This window comes from Macaca nemestrina, chromosome 15 (genome assembly GCF_043159975.1).
Source record: "Macaca nemestrina isolate mMacNem1 chromosome 15, mMacNem.hap1, whole genome shotgun sequence".
Classification (NCBI taxonomy): Eukaryota; Metazoa; Chordata; class Mammalia; order Primates; family Cercopithecidae; genus Macaca; species Macaca nemestrina.
This window is the reverse complement of record NC_092139.1, coordinates 96534457-96555302: the sequence shown is the minus strand read 5'-3', so window position 1 is coordinate 96555302 and position 20846 is coordinate 96534457. Positions and strand designations below refer to the sequence as shown.

At 43.2% G+C, this 20846-nt stretch overlaps 1 protein-coding gene across 5 annotated transcripts in view; it reads right to left on the bottom strand.

Annotated features, from left to right (window-relative positions):
• LOC105487279 (zinc and ring finger 3) overlaps positions 1-20846 on the bottom strand; it is a 177084-nt gene that overhangs the window by 112113 nt on the left and 44125 nt on the right. The window lies entirely within an intron of this gene.

The following is a 20846-nucleotide window of genomic DNA, read 5'->3' as shown; positions in this document are numbered from 1 at the left end:
CATTCTTACAGGTTTCCCAAGCAATTGGTGAACAGTGAAGGCTGAGGAGGCATAAGGCCTGTCAGCTTGTGAGTTCATAGCTACTTACCCCCTGACTCAACCAACCTCATAGTCAAGTACTCCTCAACAGAGACCATAGACCTTTCAACTATCAACAGCCATCACCAGCTACTGCCAAACACAAATGAAACCCATTCCCCAGTCCCCAAAACACTCTCCTCCCACTCTGATGCTCCTAGACAACCTGTTCATAGAACCATCATCCGCTAACACTTCTCATTCTTCCCAAATTGCAAACATTTCCAAATAAAGATGGCATCCATAACTAGTGATTCCAACCACCATCAAACAGAAAGCTCTCAAGTCCCTTGCCATTCGTCCATATTTAGTAAATGGACGGTCCACCTGGACTTTCTCATAAACAACCAGTCCAAACACCAATTCCCAAATACTAGTAAGTCATTTTGAAGTCAGGCATCATTACATGATTACAGAAGGATGATACATCATTGTACTGAGTTCCTGTTAAGCGATATAACTTCTTTCAGGTAACACTGCAACTTAAAACCCCAAAGTCATTGCTCACGCAAAGAAAAAAGGTGGCTTTAATTTTAAAAAATGCAAACCCACGAACACATTCTAACAACAACAACAAGAAACACAGAGAAAAGGCATTGTCTTGGTTCATCTATTAAGCCCTTAGCTTTAGACAAAATATTCTCAAAATACTTTTTGGGGGATGAAGAGTCAGTTAAAACAAAAATTTTCTCAACTTATAAAACTACAGGGTGGGGTGTCCCTTATCCAAAATGCTTGGGACCAGAAATGTTAGATTTCAGATTTTTTTCAGATTCTGAAATATTTGCATTACACTAACCAGTTGAGAATCCCTAATCTGAAAATCTGAAATGCTCCAATGAACATTGCCTTTGAGCATCATGTCAGCACTCAAAACAGTTTCAGATTTTGGAGCATTTCAGATTTCAGATTTTCAGATTAAGGATACACAATCTGTGATACCTGACCACGGAAGAACTTGGAATATGAACAAAATGAAAGCATCAAAAATCCCATTACCAAAGAGGCAGATTGGGGACAGAATTTCATTTTTTTCTGTGTATGTCACAAAATTCTTTTGTAAAATAGAGATGGGGCCAGGCACAGCGGCTCACGCCTGTAATCCCAGCACTTCAGGAGGCTGAGGCGGGCAGATCACGAGGTCAAGAGATCGAGACCATCCTGGCCAACACGGTGAAACCCCGTCTCTACTAAAAGTACAAAAATTAGCTGGGTGTGGTGGCGGGCGCCTGTAATCCCAGCTGCTTGGGAGGCTGAGGCAGAAGAATCGCTTAAACTCGAGAGGTGGAGGTTGCAGTAAGCCAAGATCGCGCCACTGCACTCCAGCCTGGCGACAGAGTGAGACTCCGTCTTAAAAAAAAAAAAAAAAACAGAGACGGGTTTTGCCATGTTGCCCAGGCTGGTCTCGAACTCCTGGGATCAAGCCATCCACCCTTCTTGGCCTCTCAAAGTGCTGGGATTACAGGTGTGAGCCACCGTGACTGGTCCTTCTTTTTAAATTAGGATCATATGACACATTGCTTAATATTCTGCTTTTTTCACTTATGAGCATTTTCCCCTGACATTAAGTATTCTCAAACTATCTAGATGTCTGCATAGTACTCTACTATAAGAACAAAAGTATTATCATTTAGCTAGCCCTTTATTATTACATGTTCATTGTTAGTAATTTTCTATTACAAATAACATGTTAGTGAACATCCTTACATGTAAGTCTTGAGATATACATCTTTGACTTTTTTTTTTTTTCTGAGACAGAGTCTCATTCTGTTGCTAGCTGGTCTTGAGCTCCTGAGCTCAAGTGATCCATCCACCTCAGCCTCCCAAAGTACTGGGATTACAGGCATAAGCCACCGCACCCAGCCCATCTTCAACTTTTTTTAAGGATAAACTCGTAGAAGAAAAACTGTTGAGTCAAGGGGTATGAGTATTATTATTATCATTTTTATTTATTTATTGTTTTTTGGAGACGGAGTCTCGCTCTGTTGCCCAGGCTGGAGTGCAGTGGCACGATCTTGGCTCACTGCAACCTCCGACTTCTGGGCTCGAGCAATTCTCCTGCCTCAGCCTCCGGAGTAGCTGGGACTACAAGTGCGTGCCACCACACCCAGCTAATTTTTTGTATTTTTAGTAGAGACGGGGTTTCACCATGTTGGCCAGGATGGTCTCAATCTCCTGACCTCGTGATCTGCCTGCCTCAGCCTCCCAAAGTGCTAGGATTACAGGTGTAATCCTAGTAATCCTTTGCACCCAGCCAAAGTAGTAACTTTATATAATGAAATCTTTAAGTAGCCCTCCTCTAAACTGTGAAAACTTAGGAAAAAAAAAAATGTTCCCCCAAAGACTATATAATCAAACAAAACAAAGTGCTGGGATTACAGGTGTGAGCCACTGCGCCCGGCCGGGGTATGAGTATTTTTAAGACTCTTGATACATTGTACCGCTACAAGCAACTTTCCCCACCAGCAGTGTGTAAGTATCTGTTTTCTTGTATCTTTTTATAAAAATGATTGTTAATTTTATTTTAGACTCTCCTCTTTGGGTAGCTTTTAAAATGGCTTTTTTTTTTTTTTTTTTTCCTTTTTGGCCTTAATCCAGGGTTCTTTTGGAATTCTTGCTGTCCCACAATGTCCTTGTTCCTACTTTGTCCAAGGCAAGTCCACCGAGTTAAACATAAACGCACATACTAGTTACACACGGGACATTATAAGCTGCCCATGTAGGATAAGGTCCACAAGTCCAGGAATACTGCTACTTTAAATAAAGCAAAAACTTAATGCTTTAGGAGAAAATAAAGGTGCCAAAATGTGTGGAGATTTAGGTAATTTGGCAATTCTCAGAGCTCAGATTACACCAGGAAACAAGTTTAGTGCCAACACACAAACACTTGGAAAGTGTAAAGAGGAACAAATGGCACCCCTCCCCCTTCTTATGTGTGTTAATCACACTATAATAAAAATAAGAAGTAAATCAAGTAGCTTCAGTAACCACCACCGCATCTACTTCAAAATTAGCTCACAACTAGGACAATCCTATGAACTTAAAACTGTTTGATTCGGCACTAATATCCCTGCCACACATACACAAACATGCACCCTCTCCAAACCTCATATTTTAGAGAGAGAAAACACAGGCTGAGGGACGCTGGGAACCCTAAAAGAAATGTGCTAACAGCAGGCCTCTACCCCCAGCCTGGTAAATCTCTCATCTATAATCCAACATGAGAGACAACAGGCAAACAGCAAGAGGTCATCGTCAAAGGATCGGTTGCTAAGGGAAGCAAGTGTAGAGGCAGCAAGCATGTCCCCATCAAAGTCCAGCAGCTGCAGAAGAACCACAAAGGTACAGCTCCCTTCAGACCGCAGCAAGAATGGGGCGGGGGGCGGGGGGTGGAACTGGGGGAGGACCCCCGGGGTAGGGGAGACAGAAGGAGGAGGAGGGACAGAGAGAAAAACATCAGACCAGCAGCAGCTGCCCAGTGGAACATAAAACCTGGTAGTTTTCACTGTTCAACAAGGGGGAAATAGGGTAAAGAAGAAATACAGAAAAATAGCATTTTCTGAACATACATTTTAAGTGCTAGTCAAATCTTTCAACATACCTGCAAGATGGTCAGATAAAGCCCACAGCTCTGGAAATAGCAGCCATTAGTGATAAAAAGCGGACAGTACCAGCTTTAAGGACATCTTAGTACACATATGATCCTGTCTCGGTAAAAAAAATCTCTAAAATCCTTAGTCCAAAATGTCTCCATCCCAAAAGGGCAACACCAATCACACAGAAGAGGGGACTTATCACTGGTTCAGAGTCTAAATAGGGGAATCTGAGGGCACTTCTTAATTTGAGTAGAAGCTGCTCTCATTTTTCCAGTTGAAAGACACAAGGGTCAATAGAGTTTGCAGCTCTTAAGTGGACACCTCAGTCTCTTTCACATCTGTAAGATGTGTAAGAGACCGCTAGAGAATCAAATTCCATTCTCTCACTCTGGAGAAAGATCTTGGGATACACTAAGAGACTTGCCCGAGGTAACTCAGCTCATCTGGAGCCCAGGTAATCTCCCAACTCCCAGGCCAAAGTTCTTTCTACTGACGAGCTACAACTATGAAGGTCTAGGGACAAGAAGGAAAGGGGCTAAAAGCTTGCATTCGTCACTTAGTTTCTGGTTGCTACCAAGGCTTGATGTGCTATACGAAAGTGCTAGGTCTTTCTTCTTGTCCAAAAAAAGAACAGTCTACCTGTTGGTTTTAGTAGGTTTTCAGAGAAGTCAGGTTATCAGGCAGTTGGGCACATCTGTACAGCCTCATCCAGGCTCTCTGTGTCTGCGTCACGCCACATCACATAGCTCCAGACAAGCTTTTTTGACAAACTTTTCAGATCCTCAAAGAACGTATGATTTGCTCAAAATTATTTCCTAAAATAGGTGAGAGGTTCACAGGGCTAGAGGTACACATTTGGCTTCAGGCCTGAAACTGCATCAAAGAACCACATCCCAAGTGCAGTACAAAACTAAATGGCACCAGAAATTTCTTCCAGCTTAAACACTCAGAAGTCAAAGACTTACGTAGTCTGGTTTGTTTTTGTTGTTGTTGTTGTTGTTTTGTTTTTGAGACAGTTTAGCTCTTGTTGCCCAGGCTGGAGTGCAATGGTGCGATCTCTGCTCACTGCGACCTCCACCTCCTGGGTCCAAGAGATTCTCCCACCTCAGCCTCCCGAGTAGCTGGGATTACAGGCACATGCCACCACGCCCAGCTAATTTTTGTACTTTTAGTAGAGACAGGCTTTCACCATGTTGGCTAGGCTGGTCCTGGACTATGGGCCTCAAGTGACCCACCTGCCTCAGCCTCCCAAAGTGCTGGGATTACAGGTGTGAGCCATGGTGCCCAGTCGAACAGTCAGTTTTTAATCAATGGGTCTGTCTTCACCACATTTTGCAGATATAAAACATCCCAGGTTAGAAGCAAAGATAAAACAACATTTTAATGGCTCTTCAATAAGCCAAGATTTTATCTATATTTGTCCTCAGCCAAGTGGAACAGAGAAAAGGAAAACGAGAAATTTTAAAAAATAAAAGTAATAAAGTCATCTTATTTTATCAGTTTGGCAAGCTTAGAATTGTATATATAGGATTTTAGTAGTGACAATTAGGGTGAAGCTGAAATTGAATTTCTAAAATGAAAAATAAATTAGTTAAATTAATTAAGACCAAAAACCTCCTCTGAATTCAAATCAATAAAAATATAAATTTGCACTACTCCAGATGGCTTATAGCCACGCATCTAATAAACAAGCAGGTGCACCCAGACAGCATGTAAAGGACTCTTGATTTCCCTCCCTGGCTGCCACCACCACCACCAGCATCTAAGCCAACCATTTTTGCAATGATAGGATTTCCAAGTCCCCTACCCTGCTCTTCTCGTTTTAATGCCAGAGGAAAATAAAAGTATGGGGAGAGATGTAGGTGCTTATTTACATGAAGAAAGACTTCCTGAAGCCCTTTTGCTTCTGTCACTAAACATGCTAGAGAACTGAAGTCCAGAAAGGGGGAGGGAAAAAAAAAAGGGAATCAGGAGGGTGACCAAACTGCTTAAAATGGAACAATTGTCCATAACATGAACAACTTCCATGAAATAAATTTCTGTAACATTTTGGTCATTTTTATAAATTTTTTTCTGGGTTAGGGGGCTGAAACCATCAGGCTTCTGGCTGCAATGGTAAATTATGGAGGAGAGTAAATACCTAGTGGTTCGTCTCTTTTCCAGTTCACACCCAGAAATTAATTTTAAAAGATCCAACCCAACCCCCTACCCAAAGAATCAGACTCACTCCTGCCCTTTGAACCTTCTGAAGGCTGAGGAGGAAGACCTCCGTGGCCCCAGGTCAGGCGCTGCAGTCTCTGAAGGGGAGGGCAAGAGCCTCTGAATGACCAGATTAAGTGTGAATGGAAGAAGAACCTGTGATTAAGTTTTCTAAATCGTTGGCTCGCTTAAGAGGCAGCAATCTCCTATTTAAAAAAAAAAAAAAAAAAAAAAAAGGCAGAAACCTAGTGTGGCTCTGTAACTGCCCTCCAAAAAGAATCCTGCTCTTCAGATCTAGGAGAGTGGATTTTCACATACTCTAACAAGTTTAGCTGATTTTCCAGAAGGAGAAAAAAATAACCATACCTCTCAAGATTACTATTTAGACAGTTCAGGTTGACATGGAACATGTTTTAACTACCAATCTTTCTAGGACAAACTCAGAAATTTATCCAAGCCCTGTAATCCCAGCACTTTGGGAGGCCGAGGTGGGCAGATCATAAGGTCAGGAGATCGAGAGCATCTTGGCTAACACGGTGAAACCTCATCTCTACTAAAAATACAAAAAATTAGCCGGGCATGGTGGCAGGCGCCTGTAGTCCCAGCTACTCAGGAGGCTGAGGCAGGAGAATGGCGTGAACCCGGGAGGCGGAGCTTGCAGTGAGCGAGATCGCCCCACTGCACTCCAGCCTGGAGGACAGAGCGAGAGTCCGTGTCAAAAAAAAAAAAGAAAAAGAAAAAGAAATTTATCCAAGCCATTACACAGCAAAGAAACTAGTCTTTCCCTTAATTCATTTAGCCTTGTCTTCAACCAAAACTTCTTTACAGTATTATTCCAACTTCACTGGCCCAAAATCTCTGCCAGAATGCTGTCTCCTCTAAGCACCAGCAGGAAAGGAAAAGAACGGGCAGCATTTTATCTAACCTGTGGCAGTCTGGTAAGAATTGCCCTGGCTATACAAGACATAGGCCTGCTGAGGTTTTGTTCTGCTTTTCTATGTTGGGGGGAAAAATATCAACATAAATCTTGCCTCCCAGTGAAAGACCTGAGGATTAAGTTAACTCATAATGAGGACTATTCATATATCAAGACATAATTCATTAAAAATCTTTTTGAATAAAATGTTCAATGGCCCTTCTATGTTAAACTCAAGTTTGGGTGTCAAAGGCTAATGCCTAAAAAACCAGTGGGGGAGGCCAGGCGCAGTGGTTCACGCCTGTAATCCCAGCACTTTGGGAGGCCAAGGCAGGCAGATCACGAGGTCAGGAGATCGAGACCATCCTGGGATAACATGGTGAAACTTCGTCTCTACTAAAAATACAAAAAATTAGCCGGGCATGGTGGCGGGCGCCTATAGTCTCAGCTACTCTGGAGGCTGAGGCAGGAGAATGGCGTGAACCCGGGAGGTGGAGCTTGCAGTGAGCCGAGATCGCGCGACTGCACTGCAGCCTGGGCGACACAGTGAGACTCATCTCAAAACAACAACAACAACAACAACAAAAAAAAACCCAGTGGGGGAAGGATGGTTGGAAGAGACGGAAAAAACTCTTCAAAAACCATAACATGTAAGCTCCATCTGACTTGGGGTGTAGGATGTGGGCCCTTTCTACAGCATCTGGTTCTACAACTAATATTTAATGTGCTTCCATTAAACTGCAGGGGACACAAGAATGAAAGGCACAGATTCTGCCCTCCAAGAAACTGTAGTTGCAGAGGAGAGATGGCACAAACAGGATAACATGTAAATGGGAGTGAGGCCCATTCAGAGAATGCTCCCAGGATGCAAAGACTGGGGGCACAGGGGTTCAGGGAGGGCTTCAGGATTTGGTCTTAGAGATAAAAGACCGGGGGATTTGGTTCTTTCCTTGTTTCTGTCTGGAACTTTCCAAGGACTTTTAAAGGCAGGTTTCCCTCAGCAACTGATGTGGCAGAGATTATACATTTATGCTAAATATACTAAACACATTATATATACATATTTACTAAGCAGAACAATAGCTAGTTCTTATATGTATTTATTTAATCGTAACCCGAACAGCCATATGAAGTATATTTTGAGAGTTTTTGTTTTTGTGTGTGGTGTTTTTTTTTTTTTTTTTTTTTTTTTGAGCCAGAGCCTCACTGTTGCCCAGGCTGGAGTGCAGTGACACAATCTTGGCTCACTGCTACCTCCGCCTCCCAGGTTCAAGCTATTCTCCTGCCTCAGCCTGGGATTACAGGCACATACCACCATGCCCAGCTAATTTTGTATTTTTAGTAAAGACAGAGTTTTGCCATGTTGGCCAGGCTGGTCTCAAACTCCTGGCCTCAAGCAATCTGCTAGACTTGGCCTCCCAAAGCGCTGGGATTACAGGCATGAGCCACTGTGCCTGGCCTATTTTGAGATATTCATAACAAAAACTCAGAGAGGTTAATTGCCTTCTCTAGAGTCTCACAGCTAAACAGTAATATTCAGAATTAGAACTCGGGTCTGATTGCCAAATCTGATGCTACACTTCCATCTGTTCTGCCATGGTTCCAAGCACATGCCCTACTTCCAGTGGATTTTTTAAGGTATCCAAAACCCACCTTACAACTTAAAAACTCTAATGTAATACTTATCACATAATCATTTGTTTTATATATAACTCTCCCCTCAGCTATGAGACTGTGAGTTCCCTAAGCATATCCTTCACCTTCCTATTCTGGCACTAGGTGTAGCACACAGGAAGACTCCATAAACTAAGCAATGTGCACCCTAAGCTGAACAGCTCATGGCACCCAAAATACCAGAGACAGCCTGCTTCAGCTAGAAAGTCGTCAAAAGTTTTTGCTCACTTAACCTCCCTGACCTTCAGTTTCCTCATCTGTTAACAGGGATAATGATACCTATGTCATAAGACTGTTTTGATAACTGGGTTAGATAATATATGCTAAGTGCTTGGCAGTGCCTAGAACACAGTAAGTACTCCACAAAGGAGGACAAATAATCTCTAACCTCCAATTTAAGATAAAAGGGAGGTGTGCCAGACCTCACCTTTAATCTGCTAGATTAAAATAGATAAGATATATTTTAAAAGGGTGTAAAACAATGTGTTGTCCATTAAAAATAATGCAGATCTAGATATACTGAAAAAAAGCTTTTAAGACATATTTAAATGAAAAAGCATGTCCCAAAATAAGATGGATGGGTGTGTGTGCATAATTACATGTGTATATAAATATACAAAAAATACTCTGAAATATATAGGAAGTGGGATGGTAGGAGTGAAGAGGCTCTCTGTCATTATGTATTTCTGATATTCGAATCCTATGAAAATACATTCATGTATTTTCAATAAAAACAGTAACAATGTGGAGTTTAGTTAACAGTAATGTATCAATGTTGGCTCCTTTGTTCTGACAAATGTTCCATAATGGTGTAAGATATTAACAATAAGCGCCGGGCGCGGTGGCTCAAGCCTGTAATCCCAGCACTTTGGGAGGCCGAGACGGGCGGATCACAAGGTCAGGAGATCGAGACCATCCTGGCGAACCCGGCGAAACCCCATCTCTACTAAAAAATACAAAAAACTAGCCGGGCGAGGTGGCGGGCGCCTGTAGTCCCAGCTACTCGGGAGGCTGAGGCAGGAGAATGGCGTGAACCCGGGAGGCGGAGCTTGCAGTGAGCTGAGATCCGGCCACTGCACTCCAGCCTGGGTGACAGAGCAAGACCCCGTCTCAAAAAAAAAAAAAAAAAGATATTAACAATAAGAGAAACTGCGGACTGGGTATACAGGAGCCCTCTGTTCTATCTTTGCAACTTTTCCACAAATCTAAAACTATTCCAAAAGAAAGAAGGTAGTTTTTTTAAAAAGCAACATTATGTACAGCACAAAACTATCGTCGTTTTTAAAAATATGTCCATATATGTATGAATATATTCATTATACCCTAAAATGTTAACAGTGGTTCTCTCCTGAGTGGTAAGACTGAAGATGATGTTAATTTCTTTTTTTTATTTCTTTTTCTTTTTTTTTTTTTTTTGAGACGGAGTCTCGCTCTGCCGCCCAGGCTGGAGTGCAGTGGCCGGATCTCAGCTCACTGCAAGCTCCGCCTCCCGGGTTCACACCATTCTCCTGCCTCAGCCTCCCGAGTAGCTGGGACTACAGGCGCCCGCCACCGCGCCCGGCTAGTTTTTTGTATTTTTTAGTAGAGACGGGGTTTCACCGTGTTAGCCAGGATGGTCTCGATCTCCTGACCTCGTGATCCGCCCGTCTCGGCCTCCCAAAGTGCTGGGATTACAGGCTTGAGCCACCGCGCCCGGCCGATGATGTTAATTTCTTTGTACCATCTAGATCAGTGGTTCTCAAAGGGTGGTTGCCAGGTCAGCCGCAGTAGCAGCAGCATCTGGGAACTTGTTAGAAATGCAAATGCTCAGGCCCCACCCCAAAGCTACTGATCAGACACTCTAGAGGTGGGGCCAGATGATTCTGATAGACGCAAGTTTGAGAACACTGTTCTAGATCACAGAAACTGGTTTTGTAACAAGTGCCACTTTTATAGTCACAATAATAGAACAATGAAACTTGAAAAAGGGGTCAGTATGTTGATGGATGAACAGCATTTTAAGAGCTGACACATGCCCAAACAGTACACGCACCAGGAGGGAGGCGCAGTCTAATTCAAGCTCACACTGACCTGTTCTGTCCAGTCCCCAGCCCCAGCCACCACTAAAGCCAGCTTCCATGGAACCCTCTGGGATCCCTACAGTGATAAATCTCAGACAAACAAGTCTGGCATGAGTTTTTTCCTTTCCTTTTGTTAAATACATACATACATATATATACACACACACACACACATATATATACACACACACATATATATACACACATATATATATATATTTTTTAAGAGAGAAGTAGGTTGGCAGCAGATTACCATCTTCATCTTCAAATGTATGGCCTCTAGTCTCAATTTTATAATAACAGCACCAGCCAGGGCATGACAACTAAGAGTTTAAAAGATAAGAGACTCATCTGCACATTTTAAAAAGAATCCTAAACCTGCATGCAGTAGCAGCTCAGATGAATGAGGTGTCATGTTAAGTTACAAGCCCTGGCTTTGGGATGGCTGCTCAATGCCCTTCTTTGATCCTGTTCCATGGTCCAGGTAGATTTATAATCCCCAGCTGGCTTCTTTCCCTCCTACTACATTCTGAGACTCCTTGGACAGTGCAGGACTCCAGCTATTGGAGAAGACGCCTAGAATTTTTATTTCAGCTTTACTCTCAGAGGCAGTCGAGGGACTGTTTTTGTCTATTAGCAAAACGATGAAAGCCATGGTAAAGAAAAGCACAGAAATCCAACCTTAGAAAAAGAATCACTACTTTTTAGAGCCACTTAATTTATTTCTACTCTGTGGATGAAAAAACCAAGGTGGGCAGGAGTAAAGTAAATATAAACTGATCAGAAGGAACCCACCCACCACCAAGTAGCTACTCAGGGCACTTCCTGGGCCCAGGAAGCAGGGGCCACAATCCCAGGTGCTCCCAGGAGCCTGCTGTTCTGCCAGGGCATCCGGCGAGTGGACCTCAGGATCCCAGGAGAGGTGCTGGGGCACTAGGAGCTGAAAGGAGTCAGGGTTGCCTGCTGATGTACTCCAGGGCAGGGGACACACCTTGTCAAGGCAGGAGACCACACAGGGTGGCATGCTGGGTGGGCATGATGGCCACGACACCTAGGCTGAATAGGTAGAAGTGAGAGATGGACCAAGCTGGACAAGTGGCCAGGGCTCTGGCTCTGGGGCGTGGCTGAGTCAGGTCAGGACTCTCAGCCAGAGAGGATAAGGAAAAAAAAACTGGAGTGCAGAGAGGAGACAATTTTCCCTGATCAGGGACCTATGGCCGAAAGACCTTTGCAAGATATTAGGAGCACCAGTAAGTGGAGATTCACAATAAAAGCCCCAAGGTGAAAGAAAACTATGGCAGTTGGGAGGGAGTGACCAACTGACTCAGAGAAACCTGTGCCAAGGACAACATGGAGCGCTTAGCTTCCTAAATTACCCTGTGTTCACTCTGCACCACTGAGCTCCCCTCATATCACGGAGGGCACCAGAAGAGGCAGAGGGGTTCAATATGCCCTGGTGGTGATGGATGGGAAGTACAGGCAGCACCTTGAAGCAAATGTATCATCTACTCTCCTCTCCCCACTGTCTGGGGTAGTGGGATGGTTGGGAATTCGGGTGGGGGAGCCATTTTGAAGACCCTAAGAGAATACCTTGCTGCTGGTGAAAGTGATCCTACATCAGATTTAAGAAAATGGATTCTATCATAAACCACAGTGAGAGATTGTAGAGAATCATTTTCTGCAGCCAATGAAGGGTGGAACTGAACAAATCTAAGAGGGGATGGGAGGAGGTAGCAGGCTGATCCGAGGTGGCTGGCCAGATCTGTGTCAGGGATGTTGGTGTGGGCACCCAACCCACACATTACTTCAACAGAGACAAGCCAGCCTCCAAGTGCACAAAGACAGCAGTCTTGACCCCAAGGAGTGGAGCCTAGTGAGGATATTTCAGGCAAAGAACCTGGAATGAGAGAAATGAACTGAGGACACGGGCAGAGCACCCAGAAGGCAAAGCCACAGAACAACAGAGCTAAGGGCAGAGAGGAATGACTGGAAATCTGACAACGAGTAGTCTTCACCACATGGGTGTCAGGGTGGGCTGCCCCCATAAGGCCGGAGTGAATCATGTGACTGGGGCACTCACAGTGGGACCTCTAGGGGCAAAGGGCAGGTACACAGGCAACCTTAAAAACCTTCCACTAGGCCGCACGCGGTGGCTCATGCCTGTAATCCCAGCACTTTGGGAGGCTGAGATGGGCAGATCATGAGGTCAGGAGATCAAGACCATCCCGGCTAACACAGTGAAACCCCGTCTCTACTAAAAATATAAAAAAATTAGCTGGGCGAGGTGGCGGGCGCCTGTAGTCCCAGCTACTCGGGAGGCTGAAGCAGGAGAATGGCGTGAACCCGGGAGGCGGAGCTTGCAGTGAGCTGAGATCAAGCCACTGCACTCCAGCCTGGGAGACTCCGTCTCAAAAAACAAACAAACAAACAAAAAACCTTCCACTAAGGGGTCTGTGTGCTTGTGTCTCAAATGGAAAGAATCAAGTTATTCTGAAATTCCATCCTAGACAAGCCCTATTAAGAGAAAAAGAAAGGAAGAATCCAGAACCATAGCACATCCAGAAAGCAAGGCAATGCCTGAAGTTTCCAGAAGAAAAGTGAAACCCAGCAGCCTACGCTAAGTGCCTAAATTATAAGCCATGATGGGGTTGCGTTATCGTGCATCTAGCATACCCTACATTCAGAGACGTCCTGGGCCAGCAAGTCAAGTAACAAGTGTATAGGATAATCCCATTTATGCAAAACCTGTGTGAGTATAGAGTATAGAGAAATGCACAGAAAAGAAAAACTGGAAACCCAGCTGGTCCCAGTGGTATCTACAGGAAAAACAGGATGGGAGGGTTTCCCCTTTTTAATCAATACACTTTTTTTTTTTTTTTTTTGAGACAGAGTCTCGCTCTGTCACCCAGACTGGAGTGCAGTGGCACGATCTCGGCTCTCTGCAGCCTCCACCTCCCAGGTTCAAGCGATTCTTGTGCTTCAGCCTCCGGAGTAGCTGGGACTACAGGCATCCGCCACCATACCCAGCTAATATTTGTATTTTTAGTAGAGATGGGGTTTCACCATGTTGGCCAGGCTGGTCTTGAACTCCTGACCCCGAGTGATCTACCTGCCTCAGCCTCCCAAAGTGCTGCCTCAGCCTCCCACTGTGCCCAACCTAATCGATATACTTTTTCACTGTTTAGATTTTAACAAGTATGTCTTCTTGCATTACAGGAGTAATTATTTTCTTTCTTACTTCAACATTCGGGGAAACAGGGGTAATTCTTTAAGACTTTTTGTTGTTGTTGTTTAACAAAATTTAAGTCCAAGAGAGTTGAGTGATGGCTATCAATGAATGGCTTTTGATGCCAAGTCTCAATGCACCTCATCAGCTCTTTTTCCAAAGGGTATTTGAGAGTAAATAAGAGACAGAGAGAAATGGCCACTCCAAAGCACTCTATATAGAAACAGGCTAAAATTTTATGGGGCCCTCTAGGCTCAGAAGCTATTAGGCACGACAGCTCCAAACAGCTAGGTGGTAACGAAAGCACTCCAGAGGAGCCACTCAAGAGTCTCCAAGACCTTCCCATTTGGAAGCTGGAAAGTACTTTTGTTCTCAGGGTTTCAGTTTCTGGGTCACCCAGCCTTTTGTTAATAACCAAATGAACACATCTGCAGTACAGCAGTACCCACTTTGTTCCTTCCCCCAAATATGAATGACCTGGAGAGCATTAATACATCAGGTCCTTAAGCAGAAAGCACTCAGCTGTGTTTAACTGCACCCCACCATCATTCCATCTCCACAGAGCAACTCTAATGAGTATCCCAAATAAGAAAAGCAGTACCACTCACCATGATACAGAGAAATAATCACTCAGTCCTCTTCCCCAGACCCAGGTGAGGGTGAGGGTAAGGGTGAGGGAGACGGAGAGGGAGAGGGACAGGGTGTGTGTGTGTGTGTGTGTGTGTGTGTGTGTGTGTGTGTATGTGTGCGTGTGTGTGTGTGTGTGGTGGGGGTGTGAGAGGAGTTTACAAAATATTAAGGAGGCAAACTCTCCATACCCACAAGGCCAGAGTTTCTTTGGACATAATCAAGAATCTTCCTTTGATGTGGCCTAATGTCTATTCTCATCCTGTTCTAGCATCTCCTCAGAGGAAAAACAAAGCTCCACTGCCAGAAAATGTTCCAAGTAATTGTTGATAACAGATAATAGCAGAGGAAGCCCTTTGGTTAATGTTTAAACATGGCAGAGGTAACATTAACTCCTTAATCGTTATCATGAGCACCAGGAGACCTGAACATTAATGCACTGGGGTCATGGCTCATAGGAAAACTGACTGCTTCATTCAGGCTCAGGAATGCTCTTTATAAAAAATCCCAATAACACCTAAAACTGCTTTGAATTACCATATTGCTCAAACTTAAATTGATTCATTTTTAAACAACTATAATGTATAATCCCCCAGTGTTTAAAAGCAGATTCCAATAATTTCCAGAGAAGTTAAGGAGAAGAAAGGGAAGATGATGGTAGAGTTGGGATATAATTGAGAAGAATGCGTTAGTTCATGAGTTTAGATGATATTTTTAAAACCACAAGCTATTAAAATACAGGTTTGCTATGAAAGGGAAGTCTGTATTCTAAAATGTCAGATGATGTACTTTGGAAGATTTGGCCACTATCATAGGTGGAACACACACTTCATCCTAATATAAACCTTGGCAATCTTTGTTTCCATATAATTAGCCGTTTTGCTCTTTCATTAAGGTAGAAGAAGGGAGAGGAAGGGGGCATGGGGAAGATCAGAGACAACAGACAGTATCTCTTAGAGAAGACACGTATTAAAGATTTACTGCTGGTATCAAGAAGGCTACAGAGCTCCTGATGAATCTCTTCTCAGCCTTTTGGCTGAGATCAAGTGCAGAGCTCCTGATGGGCAGACAGACATTTGGTGACCTTCTTCTCTGATGGTTCTTAAGGAGAGCCAACCATGGCCAGTAACAACCCAAGACAAGGATTCAAGGCAATACGGGTCAGCTCTGCCCAGGCTTTTGGGGTTCTAGTTGCAGAAGGCCCACTTTTCTGCCTGGTTTTGCCTCTCAGCTGAGTCAATGCAGGGCAGACTGGCAATGTATCTTAGATCAAGATGAAGAGCAGCATGGTAATAGATCACAAGGACACACACGCAAAGACCCAATGTTGCTAGGTGGCTACTACACTCTCACACTGCCTGAGATTCTGTACATGCCAATAGGGAACCTGTCATCAGCAAAATGGACATTTTGTATTCACTCCAAAGGCAGCGGGCACCAGGAAAAGTCAGGTTCCCTCCACTCATGTGGATCACTGATCAAAGATCAAAGAGGAAACCGGTTACATTCTTATTCAACAAAGCTAAGATTTTTTTTTTTTAACCTGGGTGACCTTTGAGATACCGGCCTTATTTTACAGGTGAGGAAACCAAGGCCAGGAGAGGGAACAGCCTCCCCAGCTAAGATAAGCCATCAGTTCTTCCACCTCCCATTTATCACAGAGACCTCTGCTTCAATCCTTTCAACCCTGGTTACAAACAGGCACTCAGTGATGACCACAGGTGTGGCTGAACGGGTCTTCTCCACGCTAGAGCAGAAGAAGGTTATCATCTAAGCCTCAGCTACAGGTGCCACACAGTATACCCGTCTCTTCCATGGCCTCTGTCCCAAGCTGGCCCATGCCTAGAGTTCTCAAGCTGTGTACAGTAATGCATCACTGAGCTCAGCATATCCCCATTATGCCGTCTGCCTTCTCTGTCCATAGGAACCTCACCCGTATTTTGCCATTTGACCAAAGTTTAGCTGAGTAAGACCAAAGTTCAGCTGTTACTCACACATTCTCTTTACATGTCTAGCCCAGTGGAACTGGGCAGGAAGAGTCCTCCTGATTCTAGGGTGACAATGTGCTAGGACCTGGTTTGTCAAGTACAATGTTGGCTCCACAGGGCAGGGGTTTTTGTCTTTTCCACTGCAATATTCCCAGTACCTTATACAGTACCTTGCATTGTTGCACAGATGGACAGACGGATGGGTAGGTGGACAGATGGGTGTGTGGACAGATGGACAGATGGGTGGATAGATGGATGGGGTTCCCTAACAAAGTAGTAACCTCTTTGTTTCCCCTTTTGTCAAGACAGTAATGCCAGTCTAACAGCAGAATTTCTGCTGTACTCAAGAGAGACTTGGACCAATAATCCCAGGGTTTCCCTCATGAGAACTGCCGTACAATTTCAGTCTTCTTCAGGTTACACAAGAACTCACAAAGTAACATCTTCACCTACTGGGCCAAAACTGGGAGATTCTAGCTTTCTTTGGGGCCCAGGGAGCAAGGTTACAGAGAGCAATTGGATCTGCTCCATTTGACACGGGTTCAGTTTCTCTAACACATGAAGTTCCACAACAAAGGGTCCTTCAAGGTATGAACATCGGTGCAAGATTTATCTAACCATTCAATGGGACAAGACTAGCAGACAGCTCTAATTTTAGTCAAACTGCTGACGAATCACTGGAAGACAAAAGAGGCATACTGGCAAAAATAAATAGAATTTCTTACTTTCCAGAAGACCCTAAAGTGTTGCACTGAAAAGACTACTTCTTCTCCTCCAGGGTGGCACAATCTTCATGATGTCACTCACTTTGTATATACATCAAAGCATGGGTAAAGGACTTGTGATGAGAACCTTGGCTGCCTCTTACACTCTGGCCAAACCCTTGGTATTCTCACTCCCTGCCTGCTCGCTGGGTTTATCACTGAGAAGTCAGTAATCTCCACTCAAGCAAAACCTATGACAAAGACCCAGCCATGTGATGTGCCTCCACCTTCAGCATGGCAGGAGCCCAAAGCTGTTTCTGCAAGAGTGGGTATAAATTTGCATTGAGCAAGGCCCCCTCCGTTCCTCTTCTGACCTAAATCTCTCACTGTGAGGCTCAAGTGCTCTGTGCTTAAAGAGCAAAGGCTAGCTAACACATTCTCAGAAGTGCACATCTCGGGTTCAGCAATAACCAGCTCATTAATAACATACTAGTGTGCCATGGAACATTTATAAAGGCATTTCCTGTTATGTGGCCTGTGTGTAACCTGCAGGATAACCTGCTCCGTAGTCAAGACAAGCATTACTATCATTCCCATTTGACAGATAAGCAACCTGAGGCTTGTGGCTACTGATGGGCTTGTCCCAAAACCATGGAGAAAGCAACAGAACCAGGGTTTGAACCCAATCTTCCGACTCTCAAATTGGAACCATCCTCTGGGGGCCTTTCCATGAACTTCAGAATACGGCAGGGGCTATTAGCAGACCTATAACTTCAGCCTGCACACACTGCAGACTGCTGGCTGGGAAACTACTCTAGTACCTCCACACACCACTGCTCCCACCAGCTGAGCTATATGTGTTTCTAGATCTGTTTATGCAGACTCACCTCCTACAGTTATGTAACTGATTTCAATATTAAGCAATGCAAAATATACAATTTTATTATATGAACACTAAGTTGAATATACTTCGAAAAGAAAGACTAAATGAAGGCAAATAACTACAAAAAAAAACAAAAAACAAAAAACAAAAAAAAACACCTGAGAGCTAAGTGCAACTTTTGAAGACCAAAAAAAGCAAGATTCTAGATAGTTCCTGATAGCTTTACAAGTGTTTATAAGTATTTGCTCTGCTTTGAAAAAACAAATAAAAAACCCATCAGAAATGTACATTTTCATTTTTTCTTTTTAAATGTTTTTGATTTCTATTTTTTATCAAACAGAGAGAAATGTTTTAAATGATACGTCAAGGTTGAGGTTAATGTAAGACTCTAAGGAGTGCATATCTGTGGTCCTATTCACAAAGGCCTGAGCTTGAATGTCCTTTTATAAGCTTTAATTAAAACTTAATTTCAAATGATGATTCTTTTTAAATCATTCCCTGCTTCAACTTAACTGACCTTTTCAATTACCCAACCACCTACAGGTCCCAACAGTATCAGATAACAAGGCTTCTGCTAAAGTGTGAAAATCATGAAAAGGCACACACTCAGTTGTCATCTGCCAAGTGATTTCAATCCCTTGGCCAGTGGACATCTAGACACTTCTGGATTTTCAAATTGGGATACAGCTTATTATAAAAGAAAATGTCCCTCTGCAGATATTTATCAGTAACACAGTCAATCTCAAGTTACTCCTAAAGAATTTCTAGAACAATAGTTCTCAAATGAAGTCAATTTTGCCCCCCCCCCCGCCCCCAACGAGGGGACATCTGGCTGTGTCTGGAGATATTTCTAGTTGTCATAACTGGGAAGGAGGTTTTGCTACTGGCATCCTGTGGGTAGAGGCCTGGGATGTGGCTTGATTCCTACAATGCACAGGACAGGAGCCACAACAAAAAAAATTATCCAGTTCCAAATAGCATCAGTGCCGAGGTGGAGAAACCTCGTTTAAAGTAAGGAAAAAGGAATCCCAAGACCTACAGACACTGTTATATCATCAATAAAGTCAGCTTTTGAACAAACAAAAGCAATAGTTGATTTCTGCCCTCTTGTTTCAAACATTACTCAAAGGCCACTGGCTTCCTGGTATTCTTAATAAAACTCCAAATCTCTCAGCAAGAACTTTCAAAGACCACAATTTGTGCTTATGCAGTGAAACAGCACCACAGTCTTGATCAGTGTTCTTTTTTTATCTCATGGATGGTTAGGAAAGTGAACTAAAGAAAATCTGTCCAAAGCCTCATTTTTAAAGAATAGAGAGATGAAAAAGAAACTGGTTTGAAACTGTGGTAGGAGAATTGTGAGAGAAATCTTTCCTTGTATTTTGCCTCCTGTTAGCATTATAGGACCTGTGCATCTATTCAGTATAAATATTTTAAAAGTTTAAATACCTTATGGGAACCTTGTATGGGTCCTGAATTTTTTAAAGCCAACTATAAAAGACATTTCCAGAACAATCAGAGAAATTTAAATATGTCAAGTTCTTAGGTGTGATAATGACACAGCAGTTAGGAGTATGTCTTTGGTCTTAGCAGATGTATGCACGTTGGAGTACTAAGGCGTGAAATGTCATGATGTTGGCAACTTTCAAATAGTCTAGCCTAAAAAGGTGGTTTTAAAAAGTGAGTAAAAAAGTGGGTAAAAAAATCAAAACTAAGTGTATGTAACAGAGAACACAAATCAAGCAACTGTTAACATTTTGCCACACACACTAACTATTCATTCAACTTTTGTATGGGTTTAAACTCTTAAAAAATAAAATTTAAAAAAGATTGGGCAAAAATTAAATACAGACCAAAAGAGAAGGTTGGGAGATCAACTTGCAATTATCACTGGCTCTAGACTGTACAAAAAATGGTCTCTAAACAGAATCAAATTGGAGACAGTGGTCTTGGCTTCATTATTTAAAGCCTGTGCAGCTGCCTTCTATAGCTACAGCAAAATACAATAGGCATAATACCGGCACAAAAGGCACAGTCAGCAGATTCACTACTCAGGTAGCTCAAGTCACAGAGCTCTTGGCATCCTGGAAGCCACAGGAGCCCAATGCAAAGTCAGATCATGCTCCTAAAGATGCACGCTCATGCATGCACACATATTGACACACATACACGCACAGTAAAAGAGAAATCTATCTGAGCTCCTGTAAGCAGGGAAGCCACCAACTGGAATTAAAATTCGCTGCCATGTGAGAAAGAGCTTATCTATTCTGTGAATCTAGTCTGTTCTAAGAATCAGGTTACCTTGTGAACAGGAGCCGGACAGGTCTACAACTGTAAAGATGATGAATGCTGCTTCTACTCTAAAAGACTTTACACACACATATGTAGACACACATACAAACACACACACAATCACATATTAATTTGTTTTGGAGGGGATACAAAGCAAAGCAAAGCAAAAGAAAACAGTTCATAGAAAGCTAGTCTAAGTGCAACAAGTTGTAGCTCATCTTAACTTTGCAAAACATACTCATTTAATATATAAGTCAAAATTTTCTGGGCTTCCCGAACCCTTTGAGCGGGTTTTTTTTGTTTTGTTTTGTTTTATTATTATTTTTTTTTTGGTAGAGACGGGGTCTCACCATGTTAGCCAGGATGGTCTCAATCTCCTGACCTCGTGATTCGCCCGCCTCGGCCTCCCAAAGTGCTGGGATTACAGGTGTGAGCCACCATGCCCCGCGCTTTGAGCAGGTTTACAAGTGAGAGCTAAAGCCTTTCTATGAAAGGGTTAACATTTCAGATAAGCTGACTTTGCCAAGTCCGATGGAATGCCCCCACTCAGCCAAAACTCAAGTTTACACTGATAATCTCAAGAAAAGGAACTTGTTTTATTCA